The sequence below is a fragment of the Ursus maritimus genome, unplaced genomic scaffold, assembly GCF_017311325.1.
Source record: "Ursus maritimus isolate PB19 unplaced genomic scaffold, ASM1731132v1 scaffold_8, whole genome shotgun sequence".
In the NCBI taxonomy this organism is placed as follows: domain Eukaryota; kingdom Metazoa; phylum Chordata; class Mammalia; order Carnivora; family Ursidae; genus Ursus; species Ursus maritimus.
This window is the reverse complement of record NW_024426996.1, coordinates 15383566-15403721: the sequence shown is the minus strand read 5'-3', so window position 1 is coordinate 15403721 and position 20156 is coordinate 15383566.

Here is a 20156-nt window from a genome sequence, read left to right as displayed (position 1 = left end):
AACTTATACACTCTTATATTGTAGTTGTCTAAGAGGGTTATGTTTCTCAGCTACTCTTGATCTAAATGGGTTCAGGAGATTGGTTCTTGCCAGCAGAATGTGAGGGGGGATGAATTCTGCCAGTTTCTCATTTTGGCAGCTTTGGGTAGATGAGCACAGCCAGGTGTTCTAACATCTTGGAAGCCAGATGTTGAAGGTGGCAGAGCCATGAGATAAAAAGAGTTTGAGTTCTTGAGCAACACGTAGAAGAGAGCAACTGATCAGGAATATACATGTTAGATTTTATGAAAGGGAGAAGTAAACTATTGTGTTTGAACATTATAAATTTTAACTTAATTTTTATCTGTGATTAGTACTTAAATTTGGAATGTGTTTCAGTTGAACATCTTGTTGCTTATTCAGTCATCAAATATTAACAGAACTTTCTACACACACATACTCAAATGCACACACATATATAAATAGATAACATTTACAGAGAACTTACTGTGGCAAGCACTAAGGAGACTTGGAAAAGAAGACACTTTTGGCCTCAATAGCAATGAATTGCCTTGTTTTCCATGAGTGGTGAATTTCTCTTTTCCTGGCTTTTTGCTCTTTTTTGGGGGTTTGTTTGTTTGTCAATAGCAAGTTTTCAAGGCCCTGTCCTCTTACTCTTTATAATCAATCCTTTTGCTCAACTATCACCTCTGTGAATGACTTCTAAATCCATTTCTCTGGCAATGGCCTTTTCCTGTGTTCTAATTTTTCATTGCAGTTATTAACAGAACATCTTCACTTGCACGTCTACCATCATCTCAAGTTCAATGAGGAGGGAATGTAGAATTATGATTAATAGCATAACAAAAAGAAGTTAAATTATGATTAAAGTTAAATTTTCTACAGCAAGATGAAAATTAATTGAACAACCAGCAAACTGTCTTGTCATTGTGTCTAGCAACAGTTTTCTTTCCTATAAGGAAATGCAAAATGCATGCCAACTGAGTTTTTAGTCAAAATGAGTTTGTGTGTTTCTTTTACATAAATAAGCTAGAAATGAACTGCCCACTCTAAGAAGAGTTGTAGCTATAGTAATTCAAAGGCTTTTATTTTCACCTTTTATTCTGACATAAAAACTGCAAGCACCTCTTCACCAAGGAAATCTTTATAGAAGTGTTTGTCAACTTTAACCTCTTCCCAAGTTCTGTATAGAACGAGGGCACAAAGACAAGGGTCTGAGCTTGAAGCATCTGTCCTATCTTGTTGGAAGAGCTGATGACCTAGTTATCAGGAGTTCTATTTGCATATAATTACTGGAGGATTGTGTGAAGGAGAAAGACTGGACACATTGGAGCTTGGCAGGTTTTGCCTCTACCAATCCTATACCAAGACGCATAAGTGATACGGTCATAAAAGCCACACCTTAAAATCTCTCGTGGTGTCATGACTACATCTTAGGAGCATAGCAGAGGAGAAACAGTGACTATAGCAATGGCGGTGTGACAGGAAGGGCATGTGTGGATAGGAAGGTTGGCAGCAAATTGAAAGGTAGAGGATGGTGATTGGGATATGATTTTAAAGAAGTGTATCTGAATCTACTGAGAACTTTTCCAGGTGCCTTCATAATGCCTTCTTCCCTCACTCCCTTCCTTCCTTCCTTTCATCCTTTATTCTTTACTTTCATATTTCTATCTTTTTAAGGATATTTATTGAGTGCACATGTACTACGCACTGTGTTAGGTGTTAGCAATACAAAATCACTGCCTTCAAGGGCCTTACATTCTATTGTGGAAGTTAAAAAGTAAGTACATTCCAGAAAACTAGGAAAAGCATTATGATAAATGTATTCATAATCTGTGTGAGAACCCAGAAGCAGATCACTTAACATGGATGGGGGAGTCAAGCAAACTTCTTGGGGGTTGGGAGGACTATGCTGACTCCTAAGGCCAAGAAGACCAGATAAAGATCAGATGTGCAAGGGCAATCCAGGTAGAAACATCTAATATAGTTAATAATGATTGGAGTTGGAATGCCATGAGTTAATAAAATAACTGTTTTGTTGCTACTGAAAAAAGGCATCTAAGCAACAACAGTCACTTCAAAGGTTGAGTTCATCATCTATTTATCATTGTAGAATTATAGTCTCACTAGTACTTAAGAACATGCATATGAAATAGAGAGGTTGAATATTTAGATTTGTCAGGAGCTGAGGTTTGTATGGGAAAGAACAATCAAAGGAGAACAGGTATAGAGAAACTCAAGGATAATGATGAAATCAGAGGGTTCAGACTAGTAAAGAGGGAAACAAAGTCAGAAACCTATGAATTAGTGAATTCTGCTTGTCACTACTTTCCCTCATCTAATAGAGAAATACAAGCCATTCTTTGATTTGTTTTTACACTAAATTTCAATGAAGTGCTGATTATGTGTCAGGATAAGAGCTAGGACTTAGGGATGCCAAAATGAAATCAGAAATTATCCTATCCTCAGAAGGTTTACAATTTAGTGAATAGAGACAGGTGTTTAAACAAAGTGCATCAGGACGGCGCTAGGACGTGCTGTCTTTTCTTGGTTCTGGAGAAGAGGAGGCAAATCTTGTGGCTGGGCTATGGGGAGGGAAGATCATAGAGAAGGAGGCTGAATAAATAGAGCTCCTCCTCTTACTCTGTTGCCTTTGACCTAGGGCCACCCAGCTTCCTGATTGCTCCTTTTCCCAGCACTGTCATTGCTCTTGTAAACTGTGTTTGGCCTGTTTGCCTACTAACATGCTTCTCATAATTCAGAGTTGACTATAATTACACGTTTGTTCAAATATTTTTAATTTTGAATAATTTTAGATTTATAGAAAAGTTGTAAAGATACAGAGTTTCCATATACTCTTCATCCTTCCTTCTCAATGTTAGTATTTTACATGACCAGTTGCCTAACACTTGTCAAAATTAAAACATTAATATAGATGTAATACTATTATCAACTAAACTATAGACTTTATTTGGATTTCACCAGTTTTCATATGAATGTCTTTTTCTTTTTCTTTTTTTTAAAGATCTTATTTATTTAAGAGAAAGTGCACACACATGAGAGAGAGAGAGAGAGAGCAGGAGCAGGGGGAAAGGGCAGAGGGAGAGGGAGAAGCAGAATCCCCACTGAGCAGGCAACCTGAGACAAGACTCCATCCCAGGGCCCTGGGATCATGAGCTGAGCCAAAGGCAGACGTCTAACTGACCGAGCCACCCAGGCGCCCCATGAATGTCCTTTTCTGTTGCAGAGTCCAAATCAGGAAGTCACATTACATTAGTTGCACGTCTCTTTAATCTCTTTGAATGTGGTGGTTTCTTAGTCTTATTTTGTTTTTCATGCCTTTGACATCTTTGAAAAGTTGTAGTTGTGTTTTTACCATACTTTATGGTTATGTATGCCTTCTTTCCCTGCTGTTATCTCGGTATCAGTTATGATTAGGTTTAGCTGCACATATTAGAAAATGTATAAAAGGTTAGCAATTGGGAACTGATATGGTTTCTTCTGCTTAGAAACCTAGGCTTCAACTTCGTGTCTGCCTATTATCCTTAACATTGTCTTCTGTCCTCAAGGTCATCCATTGCTGAAGATTGCTACTGGAACTTTAAGAAGCAAGTAGAAGAGGCAGCTGCCTGTTCTGTCTTAAAATGCTTTTCTGGAAGTCCTACCCCACAACTTTTAATTAGATCTCATTGGCCAGAACTTAATCACATGGTGATTTTTACTACAGGGGAGGCTGGGAAATGTAATCTTTCAGCTTAGCTTTTAGCCACCCCAAACAAAATTGGGATTCTCTTTCTAAGAAGGAAATGGAGAATGGCTATTGCATGGTCAATTAGCAGAATCTGTTTCACCCAGATAAGAATAAATGAATAAATAAGTAAATAGTTTGGTGAGTGTCTGCATGAAGAAACAGAAAAACAGCCATTTGTAAGTCCTGGATGAGGAGTGAGACATCTGCAAATTGATCATATTTCTGTGGGCTGTGCAGAGACAGAGACTATTGTTTTGTTTATACCCGCAAAGTCTTTGATTGAACCCCAAGCCCCTGTGTGTTTTCTTTTCATTCAGATTAGTAAATCCCTTTGTTTCTGGCCATTTACAAATAAGTAAATGAGCTGAGAGGTAAAAAAATATGAAGATTCTTGATTTCTGTATTCCTTTAAATATTTAGGAAGATGTCAAGAATTTTCTTGAAATTAGAAGAACCCTTCCCCCTATATGGCAGACACTGCCGTTGACAGCAGGAGGTGGCAGGAAGAGGCAGGATGAGTAAAATCCTGAGTTGCAGAAATAGTTGTTAGGAATTACTTTATTGGGCAGTATTACAGAGAATCAGAGAGCCATGAAGTTCCTTAAGGAATGGGTTTTTCTGTCAGGTGGTTGCTAAAGTCTTGCCTTATTAGAAAATAGGAAGCATTCATCTTAGGAGCGCTCATATCTTGTTTGTTGACCATGGAGGTGCCTCTGGAAAGAAATTTTTAAATCATGCTTGGTTGGCCATGTATAAAAATATCTGGATCTCTACCTGCAGCATAGAATGAAATACAGACCTAAAACAGGAAGGAATTTTTTTAAGGAATATGTGATTGTCATTATCTTTAAACTAAGGTTGAATATAATTTTAATTTCAATAATAATTTTTTTTCAAAGATTTTATTTATTTATTTGACAGAGACAGAGACAGCCAGTGAGAGAGGGAACACAAGCAGGGGGAGTGGGAGAGGAAGAAGCAGGCTCCCAGCAGAGGAGCCTGATATGGGGCTCGATCCCATGACGCCGGGATCACGCCCTGAGCCGAAGGCAGACGCTTAACCACTGTGCCCCCAGGCGCCCCTCAATAATAATTTTTTAAAGAGTTGGTTATCTTATTCTAAGAAAGAAGTGCTACCACTACCCCCACCTTGGCATGAATTCTGAAATAATAGTAAGTACCGGCCGTTCAAATTCTCTATATGGAACACACAGCCTTTCAATGATAATTCAAAACCCTGTGCCTAGTTAGGTGATTCTACTTGTCTTTGAGGATAGAAAGTGAGAATAGAAAGATCAGTTTTTTAGGAAGAAACAAATATATGTGTTTAAGAATTAGTTCATTAGTGTGACTGGTTGGTTTCAGAGACACAAGTCATGCGATAAACACAAAGTGATTTTCTCTGTAGTAGTTAAGAACAGTGTTCTATCAAACCCTCTTTTCCTCTGGGTGGCAGGCTATCCCGTGGCATCTAATTTTAACTCTACCATTTTGGATTATATTTAACTATTAAAACAGTTTTATCCTAGTTTTGAAATGTAGTCCTGCTTATTTGCAAATTACTGTCTCATATTTCGTTCAAAATATGTTTTGGCCCAAGCACAGGTGGGCCTATGGTTTTAGCATCTTGGAGTAGAGGGGACTCCTCACACCCATCTCCTTGTTCTCTGTCTGTGTAATCTTTAGTTCAGGGGCAGGGAGGAAATAGAAGAAGAAATTTCCTTGTAAGACTGTGTGTGATGAGTTGGCTGTTGGTGATAATTAGCTTGCTGTCCCATTTTTGTCTTCTCTTGATGCATCTCTGTCTATCATTTGTTTGAGTTCACTCCTCATAAATGTCTCCAATTTATTCTAGACATCTTTCATTCACCCTCCTTGACCCCAGTCAGTTTACCACACAGCCTCTTGCTGTAGAAGTCCTAACGCCCGGCAAGTGGTCCATCTATAGTGTAGCTGTACCAGAAGTTGACATTGCCATAGAGACCACTGAATCCTTGGTATTATCCATGCCAAATGGAAGTAGTGTTGACGTCCTCCTGGAATCCTCATTTCTCATTCCCTCCATCTCTTTCCTTATCCTTTGACCATATTCCAGTAGAACTACTAGGCCAAATGGTCCCGTTAAGTGAATTGGAAAATTTAGCCCTTCCCTTAAGAGATGAATCGCTGCACCATGTCTCATACTTTGACTTTGGAACATGGGTTATATTTCAGCCCTCGTCTACGATCTCAGATAGGTGCTCTTGTTAAAGGTGCAACATCTATGATCACACATGGCAGCCCAAGTTTTGGTGTGCAGCTTGCTAGACCAGTCACTCAGGACTCTCAAGATGTAAGAAGATGACTCTCGCCAACAAGGTCATATTGAGTGAAGACTGTTAGGGTGCCAACAACCTTATAGTCATAAGCTTGAATTCTTTGCTACTGACACAAAGTTAAAAGGGTGAGAGAAAGATTGCTGCTCCAGAAACTCTGAATTATTCATAAAAGCAATCTCGCAGACTCCATTTTGTAGCTCTAAATAGTAAAAATCTCCACACCAATTCTCTTCCTGGCTACTGAGACCAGGGGAGTCATGTGACTTCTTTGAAGTTGTCCCTAGATCAGTGGTTCTCAACTTGGGCCAGTTTTGCCCCCCAGGAAACATTTGGCAATGTCTGGAAACTTTTTCAGTTGTCACAACTGGGAGGGAGGTGCTACTCCCATCTAGTGGGTAGAAGACAGGAGTGTTGGTAAATCTTGCAATGCACAGGAGAGCATCCTCCACCCCTAATGAGGACTCATCCTGCCCAAAATGTCAATGGTGCTGAAGTGGAGAGATCCTGCTTTGGAATACTGAGCAATGTTGCATCTGGAAATGACCTGACCCCAACCTCTCACATCAAGGGACCAGGAGAGCTAAGTTCTCACTTGATTTTTTTCTTAGGTACAACTCTAGACAAATCTTTGTCTCAATTTCTTTTATCAAATATAATGAAAGTATCTGTTGTACTGACTTTATAAGGTGGTGATGAGAATGACACAATAGATAAGAATATTCTTTGAAAAAATTTCAAAAAGCCACAAAACTCATTATTGATGCCATGTTGAGAGCTTTCCAGACACAAAAACATTCTGGCTGACTACAGCTGAATTACTCTCTGCTTTATCCCCTTGCTTAACTGTAACATCAAACAATCCATTTTAGAAACACATCACTTGTTTAAACACAGGATAAGTTCTCTAGATGAGAGAATTTGCTTGGAGTGATTGTCTTTGGTATTTATCTTTTCCTACACTCTATTACTTCCCTTGTCATCGCTTTTTTCATCCATGTTGACATAGTATATTATCTACTTCCCTGAAAAAATTAAAGTTGGGCTAGTTTATGAATTAATAACACCATCTAAAATACCATCATTTCTGATCAGAGTCTGAATTGAATCTGTATAATTTTGAACTTGACATAAATGAAATAAATTGACCTTGGGCGTGCACAATCGTTAACAGTCATTTGACACAAACACACATTAAATGGGATGGAACATTATTGAAAATCTATGTGCATATGAGAATGGTTCCATAGATCCCTATCAAAACAGTGCTGAAGGTAATGTGAATAGGGCCCGATTGTAAACTTATTATCAGTAGGTGGCCATTTTACCAAAGTAGCATAACTTCTTAGAGTGAGTCTTTAGTCAGCAATCTAATTGTAAAACTTCCTCCTAAGAGTTAAGAGGGATAAACTGGAAAATGATATTAGAAATATGCATCAAGAATGTATTACAGCCTGAAAAGAGCATGATGGATGAGGCATTCAGTTTGCTCCTTTTGGAGCTCTGTTTAGAAGGTGTCTCTAGTGTGTCAGGGTGCCACATAGCCATGTCGTAGATAAAACATATTAGTTCCTGGGAAAAAGGTATCACAAGTGAAAGAAATGCTCTGGTTCCTATTTGGTGATTCCACGGTCATACAGAAATGACGTATCTGGCATTCTCTGTGTTTCTCTGGAATTCTAGAAAGGAATCTTAGGCGGATGCCATTATTCTCTTGTATCCTCGATTAAGATTAGGATACTAGCTATAGTTATATTTAAATCCATTATTTCCTTTTAGGTTTTAGTGCTACATCTTTTGATTTTCCTTGTGCTCAGCTCTCTAAACCATTCCTTACCATTCTCCCATTTGCAGAGCCCTGTCGTATAGAAACAAGGAGCGCACAATGATTTTGCCGGGGGGAAAGAACTAAGATTTCGTGGCATATCTGGAGTACAGATAAGAGTGTAAGGGATGGAAACTGAATATAGGTAACTATCCTTTGCTTTCTTCACCCCCAGACATTAATGCATCGGCTTCCTTTTCTGCCACTGCTCTTCATAAAGCAGCTTTTTTATACTCCTTCAAAATGCTGCAGGTCGGGGCAGGGAAGAAGAGGTGGTAAACTGGCTTGTAAATTGTAAATTGTGACTTGAGTCCTTCTCCTGCTTTCAGCACACAGAATGCAGGTATCATGGATCAAAGTGAAGGTATTCTTAACAGGTGCATAATCAATTAAGCCATTGCTGAGTTTGCTTTATGGCAGTAATGTAGCTGCTGAAATAGTGTAGCAAAGCATTCCCAAACAATGGCCAGAATTTAAATTGCTACTTACTCCGGATTGACAGATAGTATCACTGATGAAACAGAAGGGCCTTGGCTCACCACGGCAGTTCATGGGACTTTATGGCACGTTGCTGCCTTGTTCTAGATGATGCCCGGCCCATTTCTGGTGCTCAGTGAGCGTTACATAATACCAATACTGTCAAGTGCGTCTTATTTTTCACCCGGGAACATTTATAATTCTTTGCTTCATGTACTTTCTAATTCTTCATGCTCAATGATGGGAATGAAAATTAATTACTCTGGGAACGTGAATGTCTCCTTGACAAATCATTCCTATTCTGTTAAATAAAGTTCTCATTGGTGAAACCTGGAGGTCCCTGGATTCTCTTCTTTTGGCCTAATCCCCTATTCTTCCTTCTTCTGCCCTAAGACTTTTTTAGAAATGCCAAAACTGAAGAAGAATAATTGCCTTTTAATTTAGTTTCAGGATTTAGATGTGATTTATTTTAAAACCTTCCTAAGTGTGGCATTTAAGTCTACTTGAAATTCCCAATTCTCTATTCCTGTAACTCAGCCAAACGTGTCGTTTTGATTTCTGAGCTGCACATTCCCGGGAGCATGGGTCTCATTTGTCTGAAAAAGAGAGATGTAAGCTCATTTGAAGTTTTAGTTGACTTATAGTTCTTCTCTGACCTTTGTTACTAATAGCTGGCAGAGAATAAAACCAGACACGTCAATCACTGTCTAGATTTTATAAACTATTGACTGTTTCTTGAAGGATTGTAATGCTTATTTTATTGGCCTGTTGTACCATAGTAGGAGATTTGTGGAGTGTCAAGAAAGTGAAAACCATGGCTAGCTAGCATTATCCAGATCTGTTGGCAATATAGTCATTGAAATTAATAACTATCAATTAAATATAAATGCACAGAAATTGCAGCAAGGAGAGAATCAAAAGCATTTTAGTTCCTAGATCTTTCTTTGACACTGTCATATTTAATGCTCCATAAATAGTCGAATTAACAAGTTTTTTTCCTGATTTTTATTTAGCTGAACACTTCCTCTTAGTAGGTTTGTTTAAATTCCATAACTTCCAAAGGAAGACTCTACAAGTCACTACTCATTTGTGTTGTCATCCAAGAGGGCTTACCCTTTTTCTGCTTTATTCCCACTCATACTTCAAAGATTTTTAGCTCGTGGTAGACTGCCATTCTCTCCACACAATTCCTACCATAATTACTGGTGATTTCTAATACTCCAGCCTCTCAGTTTTATATTTCTCTCCTCTAGTGATTTTTGTCCTATATCCTGCTGTACATAGACACTCATTCCATTGTCCTGAAGCCTAGGTCAGCAGTTCTCAAAGTGTGGTCGATTGGACTCTAAGGTGCCCAGGACACTTTCAGCAGGCCCATGGGTTAAAAACTATTTTCATAATATTGCTGAGATGTTACTTCCCTTTTTTACTCTCATTCTCTCATGAAAATACAATATTTTCCAGAAGCTACATGACATGTATTATCACAATAGATTGAATGTGGAAGCAGATGAGAGAATCCAGCTCTCTTCTCTTTAGTCAGACGTTAAAGAGATTTGCAAAAACAATGCCACCTTCTCACTAATTTTTGTTTGTTTTGTTTTGGAAAGCATTTACATTTTACACAAAATATGTTATGTTGACATTTAATAGGTTTTATTATTTCTTTAATTGGATTAAGTAAATATTTTAAAAATTCATGTTTTAATTTCTAACACAGTAAATATTAATAGATATAATCTACATAAAAATATTTTTGCCATCAATAATTTTATGAGTGTAAAGGGGCCTCGCAACCATGAGATCATGACCCGAGCCAGAATCACAAGTTGGATGCTTAACTGACTGAGCCACCCGGGTAGCTCTATTATCCCCCCTTTATAGAACTGAGTTACAGGGAGTTATTTAAGTGGGCCACGGTTATACAATTATTTAAGTGTCAAGCTTGAATTTGAACCCTGGCAGGGCTGACTTGATAGCCTTCATGTGTGACTTCTAAGCTCTATTAGCTCATAAATAAATTTGTCTGAGGCAATCCCAGTTTACACCTATTATCCAAGTATAGTTATTAATAGAGTCTACTTCTGCTCTCCAAGGTGTCTCACTTGGGATGAAACTCCTGTGGTCTCTTCCTTCTCACAGGTCGTCCAGGTGGAGATGCTTGTGGATGGGTAGCAGGAACATGGGGGGAGACTAGAACACAGGCAGAGTCGAGCATACTATCCAATAACCATTTCTGTTGTGCTCTGGAGTGGGTCTTTTTAGAGCAAATTTGCCTTTTCACCCGTGCTTTGCCTTGCTTAGAATGAAACAATTTTAGTTTTTATTAAAACTTCAGTAATTAAGGCTGAATATATAATGTGTGCACACAAATAAAATTTCTGCTTTTTTAATCAGTGATTTTGGAGGCGCTCGAAGTGAGTTAGGAGCCAAGGTAAGGACTAGAGATGAACATGGTTCTAATGACACCGATGCCACTGTAGCAAAGTGAGATGTCATCAGCTAGTGGTGCATATGATAGAGCTGTTGTCTCAACCTTGTGGTCACGTATTCTATTGGCGAGAAATTTGGAGCATGAGCCACCAGTATATTCAAGTAATATATATGTACTCTAAAATAGATACAGGATAGAAATAGAAGTGGATGTGATGAAAATAAAATATAATGATCATTATAAACTACTTTTTATTTGTTACTTGTTCATGGAATGATTATAGAGAACCCTCTACTGTCCCTAACATCATAAATATTTAGTGTGTATTGTATTATTTTTAAACTTTTGACTTACGTTTTCTCATATAGGGATCTGAAGGCCTGGTTCACTTTATTTGAATATTTGTTCTTAATTTCTATCATAGGTTAGAGATACCTTACAGAGATATCCAGAGGCAAATGGGCGGAGTGCCATGTTAGTTGTACTTATTAAATCATGATTTGATTTCCATTCGAGATACTAATCATGCAAATGTTTTTATTCAAGTTTAGTTAGTAAATTCCTTGATATGCAGTATTAAACTTTCTCTAAAATTACATGGAGAATACTGCATTTTTATATATTTAATATATGTGTCCAAATTCCACTGCAGCCCTTTTTTGGAAGATTAATAAACAGATTAGAAAATTCTGGTTATTTTTTTTTAAATAAACTTCAATTTTAGAAGAGTTTTGGATTACAGAAATGGTGCTAAGAGAGTGCATTGAATTCCCATGTGGCACATCCCCAGTTTCCCTATTGCTACCATCTTACATGAGTACAGTACATTTGTCACAACTAATGAACCAATGTTAATATATTATTATGTATACAGTTCACACTTCTTTTAGATTTCCTTTGTTTTTGCCTGATGTCCCTTTTTTGTTCCAGGATAGGGCACGACTCCTTAGGCTCTCCAGAGTGTGACACTTAATTTTCCTTGTTTTCTAAGACTTTCCTTGGTTTTGATGACCTTGACAGATTAGGAGTACTGATCAGGTGTTTTATAGACTGTTCCCAAGTTTTTAAAGTGTGCACATATGAATTTTTAAAACGGCACAAATTATGTTATATTACTTTTTTACAACAAATGCATAAATGTAGAAACATTAAAAACAGTCATTTTAAAGAACTTTCTTCTCATCACTCTTCAAAAGTAACTTTTCTTATTGCTCATTATTAAAACTTCACCTTTACCTTGAAGGGACAGATTATACATAGTTATCATTGTTTTCTGAAATTATCTGCTGGGTGGCATCCTACCAAGTGCTGCATGTCCCCAGGAAAGGTTAGCAAATTTGGGACATGTGTCTTCTCTTAACAGAAAAATGCACCATCCATCTTTCCTTCAACAACTTTTTAAAGACTTTAATGCAAGATAACAAATAAATCTCTGGGCTGTGCCACAGATTATCTCGCTCACTCCCCATCTCGTTGCTGAGGTGTTGTAAGAACTCCATTGTGTGTGTACACACACACACACACACACACACACACACATTCACACCGCATCTTCTTTATCTGTACGGTGGAATATTACTCAGCCATCAAAAAGAATGAAATCTTGCCATGTGCAGCAATGTGGATGGAACTAGAGGGTATTATGCTAAGGGAAATAAGTCAGTCAGAGAAAAACAAATGCCATATGATTTCCACTCACATGTGGAATTTAAGAAACAAAACACGTGAACAGGAGAAGCGAAGGAAAAATAAAATAAGAGGAAAACAGAGAGGGGAAGCAAACCATAGAGACTCTTAACTTAGGGAACAAACTGAGGGTTGCTGGAGGGTTGGTGGATGGCGGGTTGGGGTAACTGGGTGATGGGCAGTAAGGAGGACATGTGATGTGATGAGCACTGGGTGTTATATGCAACTGATGAATCACTGAATTCTACCTTTGAAAGTAATAATACAGCATATGTTAATTAAATTGAATTTAAGTAAAAAATTAAAAAAAAGAACTCCATTGTATCTTAAAGATCTTTCTACAGATGAATTGCATGAATGACTTCCTACCATACTTTGTATACTTCTGGCTTTTAGTTTGGTGCCATTGCTTGCGTGTGTACGATGAAGTGAATGGATTGAAAGTGTGACCCTATCCCTGTAATTTTCCCTCATATTCTTTTCTTTATTCCAGTCAGAATAGTTGTTCCTTTAATGTTGTCATATAAATTTTATGGGAGAAAACCACTAATTTAAAAAAAAAATTAAAGAACTCACTTTCTGTTGACAATGTTTTTTATGATACATTTTTAATTTTGCAGTACACAGAAAGTTTTTTTTTCAGAGAGTTAGTTTTGTTGTATTTTATTTTTTGAAATAGAATCTAGCAAGCACAGTATACGAACTCATATTAGAAATGTCTATACTTCCATTGAACTTTAGAGAAAACATCACCACGTATAGACTGTTGTGCTCATTCTCGTTTCTTCCAGTCTTTAGATGCATGTTCTGTATAACATTCAAAAGTACTGTTTACTCACACGGGAAGGCACATTATTTTGTCTCCATATCACGCGTACGCATGTGTGTGTGTGTGTGTGTGAATCTTCAGCTAACTTCTACCAAGGTAAAAGAGAATAAGGGTGACTTTTAAACATGACTGAAAAAATTATGGATCTGTGTCTTCATACTCTGAGTGTTTAATTTTAATATGCCTTAAAAATTGTGATCACTTCATATCATCATTAAAGAAAATCTCAAAGAACACTATTTATATAAGATTTATTATTAATAGTAGTAGATACAAATCCGTATTTCAAATAAACTTCTTGATAATTTTAAAGATTTTGATCCAGTTCTATTTAGGTATGATTATGTCATTGCAGTTTTCTAGGGCTGATAGCTCATACAAAGGATGGAAGAAGTGTCAGGCTTTCTGTTTTCTTGTTTTTCTCTTGGGCTTGCCTTTCTTACTATGTTCAATCTGTTGTTTTTTCACCTGAAAAATTTTGACTCGCTTGTCAATTTGTGAAGATTTATGTGATTAAAACTAGATTATATGATCTATAAATCCACCTATCCATTTACATGCATGCTGAAGGTGTTTCATTACTCTGAAAGTAAGGTAACACTATAAGGCCGTATAGTGGGTTAAATGGTGATGCCCCCCCCAAAAAATATATGTCCATCCAGAACCCCAGAATAGGGTTGTTGTAGAGGTAACTAGGATAAGGATCTGGACTTGAGATCATTTTGGGTTAGGTGGGCCCTAAATTCCATATTGGGTATCTCACAAGAGACAGAAAAGAAGACCAGGGAAGAAGGCCATGGGAAGTCAGAAGCTCAGACTGAAGTGATGTGTCTGCAAGCCCAGGAAGGTCGAGAATTGCTTGTCAAGAATTCAGAAGGTGAAAGAGGTAAGGGAGGATTCTGTCCTGGATACAGCTTGACATCTTGATTTGACTCCAGAACTGTGAAAGAATAAATTTCTGTTCTTTTAAACCAGCTACTTGGTGGTGATTGTTATGATAGCCCTAGGAAATAAATACAGGTCCCGTTGTCCACTCTTCTGTCCTGAGACTGTCCCACTCTTTACAGAGGGTACTAAACACCATCCCTGACTTGTGCACACCTGAATGTAAACTGAGTGAGGTCAAAGTGTCAACCCGTGCATTAAATTCAGTACCTAAATACTGAGAGAATTATTTATATTGTTCTCCCATCCTAAGTGGGTACATCATCTTGCACAACACCTGGGGTACGTTCACCCCCCTTTGGAGACCCCTAGGAAGAGACTTTTTAAAAAAATATTTTATTTATTTATTTGACAGAGAGAGAGAGAGAGACAGCCAGAGAGAGAGGGAACACAAGCAGGGGGAGTGGGAGAGGAAGAAGCAGGCTCCCAGTGGACCAGAGAGCCTGATGCGGGGCTTGATCCCAGGACTCTGGGATCATGCCCTGAGCTGAAGGCAGACACTTAATGACTGAGCCACCCAGGTGCCCCAGGAAGAGACCTTTTACATTTCAAGTGTATCTTATTTGATTGTTTAAGCCATATCTTGAGAGTCCTTTCAGGCAATATGCATATATTAGTTTCAGGTGTACAATATAGTGATTCAACAATTCTACCATTACTCAGTGTTCATCATGATGAGTGTAATCTTAATCCCCTTCACTTGTTTCACCTACTACCATGTCCCTTCTGGTAACCATCAGTTTGTTCTCTATGGTTAAGAGTCCATCATTTAATGTATAATTAATTTTTGCTCATTTAATTAAATTATTATATATTAAAATATAATATATTACTTGTAATATATTATATTATTATATTTATGCTTCGTTTTTGCTATTTAAGATGGTAGTAAGATGAATAAAATTTATTAATTTATTAATTAATAAATTAATAAATTTTTGAAAGCTAACAGTTAAGTGATATGTATTTGGTGGATAATATAGAAATCTGGTTCTCATGGGAAATACATCAGAGCCTCTATCTTTAGAGAGGAGAAGTCAAGCATCTTGAAGTCACTTAGTCCAACCTACTCTTTTCCCTCTGAGATGTTTTACTTGATCAAGTCTTTGCCAATAAAATTTACTTTTCTTTTCAGTTTTATCACTGATAGCCTGAAGATGTTCTCCTGACCTTAGATAAATTGCTAAGACAACCTACAAATGTTTTGAAGTGACATGACTTTCATTCACTGAGCAACAAAGCCTGTGCTCAGTATATCTGTACAAAGACCAGAATTATACTGCAGTTGGCCTTTGTAATAAGTAGTCAGGGACTGGCTTGTGGGAAGAGGCTGAGGAAAGGGGTGGGGGGAAATGGATGGGCTGCTGCTTTGGTGCTGTTAGGAGCCAAAGCATATTGATCAATGCCTCTATGAATAATAACCTGCTCATAGCATAATATCATGGCTTAAAATAAATCACCCCATGACAGTGTTTTGCTAAACAAGGCTTTGTCCTCAATGCTATCTTCCTGGGTAAAATTTGTTTCAAAAGGCGCTGATAATTCAGTATCAAAAGGAGCCCCTCCCCCCTTAGGAGTTAAAAAAATTAACTGAAACAAAGATAAAAAAAGAAATCCTTTGTAAAGTTTACTTACCTTATGTGTAACCTGCCTCGATTTAGGAGTTCAGATGCAATAGAACATTGGCTCTTCTAGATCATATAAATTGTTCTTTGGTATATTTCAGTGACTAAATTCTGTTAACTTAGATTCGGAACAGTCATCCTACATGTATTGAGTTCCACAAAAAAATTAATACTCTGTTCAGTCTTTTGAAAATTATAAAATGGCAAAAACCCAAACAAAGAAGCCAAAAAAATCCATACTGCTTATCTTTGCAATAGAAGCTGAAGAACTTTGTAGTCGAAGCTTTGGTAGGAGGAGAAATGATTAGAGTCCAGTTTTTATCCTTGTAGCTTTCATTCAATAGGTCTGTTAAGGCTCTAGTAGAGCTGGGTTCTCCTCATGAATCTGGGGATATGGCAATGAACAAGAACAATTCCTATTGCCAGGAATTCACCATGTCCTTGGGAAGGTAGATGAATGAAGAGTATTAATAATAATAATAATATATCTGCTATTGAAGCAGGATATATGCAGAGCCATGAGAGAAAAGAGAGCAAATACCACTCTGTTGAAGTGGGGTAGGTGGGCAAAGGGCAGGCAGAGAGGCTGGAGAAGCAACCATCTGAGCTAAGGTTTAAATAAAAATAAAAATTGAGGATAGAATGAGAAAAAGAAGAGAAAATCAATGGAATGATATGAACAGAGATGCAGAAGGCTGTCCTTCATGTCACGTGCAGGGAACTGCATGTGTTTCGGTAAATCTCAAGTGCAACTGGGTAGGCAGAGGAGAACAGAAAATCATGCAGAGCTTTTCAATCCCATTAAAACGTTAGATTCCCACCCCAGGCAATGGGAACACATGTAGGATTTTAAGCTGGACAGTAATTTGATCAGCTCAGCCCAGAAAATCAACCACATGGTCAGTGGGCCAGTGGTCTCTGAGGTTGGGTCCACTGAGAAGAAAATACTAAAACTTCTATTTATGTTTGTTATGTATCTTTAAAATAATAAAACCATTAGATGGTGCTCATTTTGGTGGGATGCTTTGGAAAGCTTTATTCGTTCTCTCATTTTTTTTTTTTTTAAAAAAAAGCTTTATTTCCTTCAATTCAAGAGGATGTTAATTGATCCTCATTGAGGACATTACCTTTTTTTTTTTTAATTATTTTTTTATTATATTATGTTAGTCACCATACAGTACATCCCCGGTTTCCGATGTAAGGCTCGATGATTCATTAGTAGTGTATAACACCCAGTGCACCATGCAATACGTGCCCTCCTTACTACCCATCACCGGTCTATCCCATTCCCCCATCCCCCTCCCCTCTAAAGTCCTCAGTTTGTTTCTCATAGTCCATAGTCTCTCATGTTTCATTCCCCCTTCTGATTACCCCCCCTTTCTTTATCCCTTTCTTCCCCTACTGATCATCCTAGTTCTTATGTTCCATAGATGAGAGAAATCATATGATAGTTGTCTTTCTCTGCTTGACTTATTTCGCTTAGCATTATCTCCTCCAGTGCCGTCCATGTTGTAGCAAATGTTGAGAACTCGTTCTTTCTGATAGCTAAGTAATATTCCATTGTATATATGGACCACAACTTCTTAATCCAGTCATCTGTTGAAGAGCATCTCGGCTCCTTCCACGATTTAGCTATTGTGGACATTGCTGCTATGAACATTGGGGTGCATATGGCCCTTCTCTTCACTACGTCTGTATCTTTGGGGTAAATACCCAGTAGTGCAATGGCTGGATCATAGGGTAGCTCAATTTTTAACTTTTTAAGGGACCTCCACACTGTTTTCCAGAGTGGCTGTACCAACTTGCATTCCCACCAACAATGTAGGAGGGATCCCCTTTCTCCACATCCTCTCCAACAATTGTTGTTTCTTGCCTTGTCTATTTTTGCCATTCTAACTGGCGTTAGGTGGTATCTCAGTGTGGTTTTGATTTGAATTTCTTTGATGGCTAATGATTTTGAACATTTTTTCATGTGTCTGTTAGCCATTTGTATGTCTTCATTGGAAAAGTGTCTGTTCATATCTTCTGCCCATTTTTTGATTTGTTTATTTGTTTCTCATGTATTGAGTTTGAGAAGTTCTTTGTAGATCTTGGATACCAGTCCTTTATCTGTAGTGTCATTTGCAAATATATTCTCCCATTCCGTGGGCTGCCTCTTAGTTTTTCTGACTGTTTCCTTGGCTGTGCAGAAACTTTTAATCTTGATGAAGTCCCATAAATTCATTTTATCTTTTGTTTCTCTTGCCTTTGGGGATGTGTCATGAAAAAGGTTGCTTTGGCCGATGTCGTAGAGGTTGCTGCCTATGTTCTCCTCTAGAATTTTGATGGATTCCTGTCTCACATCGAGGTCTTTCATCCATTTGGAGTTTATTTTTGTGTATGGTGTGAGAGAGTGGTCAAGTTTCATTCTTTTGCATGTAGCTGTCCAATTTTCCCAGCACCATTTATTGAAGAGACTGTCTTTTTCCCACCGGATGTTTTTTCCTGCTTTATCAAATATTAGTTGCCCAAAGAGCCGAGGGTCCATTTCTGGGCTCTCTATTCTGTTCCATTGGTCTATGTGTCTGTTTTTGTGCCAGTACCATGCTGTCTTTGTGATCACAGCTTTGTAGTACAGCTCGAAATCCGGCATTGTGATGCCCCCAGCTTTGTTTTTCCTTTTCAACAGTTCCTTGGAGATTCGGGGCCTTTTCTGTTTCCATACAAATTTAAGGACTATTTGTTCCAGTTCTTTGAAAAATGTCCTCGGTATTTTGATCGGGATAGCATTGAAAGTGTAGATTGCTCTGGGTAGCATGGACATTTTAACTATGTTAATTCTTCCAATCCATGAGCATGGAATATCTTTCCATCTTTTTATGTCTTCCTCAATGTCTTTCAAGAGTGATTTATAGTTTCTAGAATATAGGTCCTTTACGTCTCTGGTTAAGTTAATTCCAAGGTAACGTATGGTTTTTGGTGCTATTGTAAATGGGATGGATTCCCTAATTTCTCTTTCTTCGGTCTCGTTATTCGTGTATAGAAATGCAACTGATTTCTGAGCATTGATTTTGTATCCCGCCACGTTACTGAATTGCTCTATAACTTCTAATAGTTTGGGAGTGGCTTCTTTTGGGTTTTCCATATAGAGTATCATGTCATCTGCAAAGAGAGACATTTTGACTTCTTCTTTGCCAATTTGAATACCTTTGATCCCTTTTTGTCGTCTGATTGCTGTTGCAAGGACTTCTAGTACTATGTTGAATAATAGTGGCGAGAGTGGGCATCCTTGTCGAGTTCCTGATCTTAAGGGAAAGGCTTCCAGCTTTTCCCCATTGAGAATAATATTTGCAGTAGGCTTTTCATAGATGGCTTTTATGAGATTGAGAAATGTACCTTCTATTCCTACACTCTGAAGGGTTTTAATCAGGAAAGGATGCTGTATTTTGTCAAATGCTTTTTCGGCATCGATTGAGAGGATCATATGGTTCCTGAGTCTTTTCTTGTTGATATGATGTATCACGCTGATTGATTTGCGAATATTGAACCACGCTTGCATCCCAGGTATGAATCCCACTTGATCGTGATGGATAATCCTTTTAATGTACTGTTGGATTCTATTAGCAAGTATCTTGTTGAGGATTTTGGCGTCCATATTCATTAGGGAAATCGGTCTGTAATTCTCCTTTTTGAGGGGGTCTTTGCCTGGTTTGGGGATCAAGGTAATATTGGCCTCATAGAATGAGTTTGGTAGCTTTCCTTCTGTTTCTATTTTTTGAAATAGCTTTAGGAGAATAGGTATTATTTCTTCTTTGAATGTTTGGTAGAATTCCCCAGGAAAACCGTCCGGGCCTGGAGTTTTGTTATTTGGAAGGTTGTTTATCACTGACTCAATTTCTTCATAATTAATTGGCCTGTTTAAGGAATCAATTTCTTCCGGTTTCAATCTTGGTAGTTTATAGGTTTCCAGGAAGGATTCCATCTCTTCCAGATTGCTTAGTTTATTGGCATATAGCTGTTGATAAAAATTTCTAATAATCCTTCCAATTTCAATGGTGTTCGTCGTGACCTCTCCTTTTTCATTCATAATTTTAATAATCTGGGTCCTTTCTCTTTTCTTTTGGATAAGTCTTGCCAGTGGTCTGTCAATTTTATTGATTCTCTCAAAGAACCAGCTTCTAGTCCTGTTGATCTGCTCTACTGTACTTCTGGTTTCTGCTTGATTGATTTCAGCTCTAATTTTGGTCAACTGCTTCCTCGTGCGTGGATTAGGCCTGTCCCTCTGTTGCT